Source organism: Lepisma saccharinum, chromosome 6 (genome assembly GCF_977018435.1).
Source record: "Lepisma saccharinum chromosome 6, izLepSacc3.1, whole genome shotgun sequence".
Taxonomy (NCBI): domain Eukaryota; kingdom Metazoa; phylum Arthropoda; class Insecta; order Zygentoma; family Lepismatidae; genus Lepisma; species Lepisma saccharinum.
Window position 1 is genome coordinate 94,825,167 of NC_139234.1, and position 1,796 is coordinate 94,826,962.

A 1,796-nucleotide genomic window follows, 5' to 3' on the forward strand; every position below is an offset into this window, starting at 1 on the left:
GAAATGTAATAGTAAAATCCAAGACAAAGTCCAAAAATGAAATTGAACTATTTAACGATTCATACCCTTGTACAGTCCTTCATTGTGATTTCTTGTAACTTATTTGCGATATTTTCATTTATGGTTCAGATATATTATCTTAACCTGTTCTAAATGTCACATGTACAAGGGAGAATTATAATTATCAACATTACTAACCTGGCTTGTCCACCGCAAAGGAATTGAAAACAAAAAAATGCAGTAATAGTGGCATCAATTATCAATGAGCTAAATTTTCTGTGTGTTCGTAAATCCCTTCCTGTACGCTTGAATTAGTAGGTTAGGTGAATTAGGTTTGGTGTTCTTAGCATCAAGTTTCGATTAGGTTCGGCTAGTTAAGGGTGTTGCATTCGTATTTGTACACTTTCGCTCTTCGCTTGCACGTACACGTATTACAGCTTTAAATACGCAAAACTATTTTACACAACTGTAACTTATCAGCACGATAACTTGTACAACCTCAATTTGATATCGAAAATTAACATTTTATGGAAATTATAAACTTGACTTGCGTTTTCAAGGTTTGGAGTTTTATTTACAACACAAATTTTGTAACACGAAATGCCAATCTTACACTCTACTTCCTCATCCTCCTGTACGTAAAATTTTCGAAAATATGGAACTCAGAGACCCAAACATAATTAATACGAAATTAAATAAAACAAACTTTTAAATAAATTATTAGTGTAATGTGATTTACAATTAGAGAGAGTTCACACATATTTCATCAATTGCAAAACATCACCTAATATACCTGGCCGGCAACGAAATGAATTTGACACCCATCTTCTTAACGTAGAAAGTCCAGGTAAAGGTATACCAACTGTATTTCTCAAATAAACGTAACATTTTTTTGAAACGGCTCGAAGAGTCAACGGTTTGCTTATATCATCTTTAGTCCATAGAGATTTCGTTTTACCGTGTACTAAGTATTGTATTTGAGTGTCACTGAACACTTTCCACAACATATTCGTGAGTTTTCTTGTTACATTGTCGGTTAGATTATGTTGAAGATTTTGAACTTGTTTAGTTTTTTTTTGGTTAAAGCAAGTTGCAAGAGCTTGTTCTTAATCTTTAACTTATTAATTTCTTTATGTAAACGTGTGTTGTTCTTCTGTAAGCGATGAATAGTGTTTTCCAACAACGAAACATTGCTAGCAGTTTCTGTACCTACGTCTATTTTTCTTTTTTTCGGCGATTTCGTAGCGTACAATGGGATCTATGAGTATTACCGTGCAAATTGTCCACGACTATTTTCATTATTTTTTTTCTCTTTCATCCTGTGTGTTTTAAAGCGATGGATTTTTATGTATGCTGGTGCAGACGTTGTCAACAGCTTGTTTTGAGTGTTCTTTTAATTCTTGAAGCTCTTATTGGGTCAAATAAAGTTCACGAACATGGTGATGGACAATTTGCACGGTAATACTCATGGATCCCACTGTACATCTCATAGGTGGAATGAACAAAACAATCTTATTTCAAGAGAAATAATACAATAAAAATATATCGAATGCGACAAAATCAATAACCTGCTTGTTCCGATTTTTGCGACGTGTTAGTAGCTAATAATAATAATAATAATAATATCGTCTTTATTGAGTGGGCGTGTTTCGGCCTCGCGGGCCGTTCTTACAACAAACCCTTTAAAAAACATATTACAATCGACACTTTCTACTTCTGGAAAATCATTGTTGCAGTAGAAATAATAAAAATACAAAAAAATAAGAAATAAAAAAGAAATAAAAAAACATTCCTAC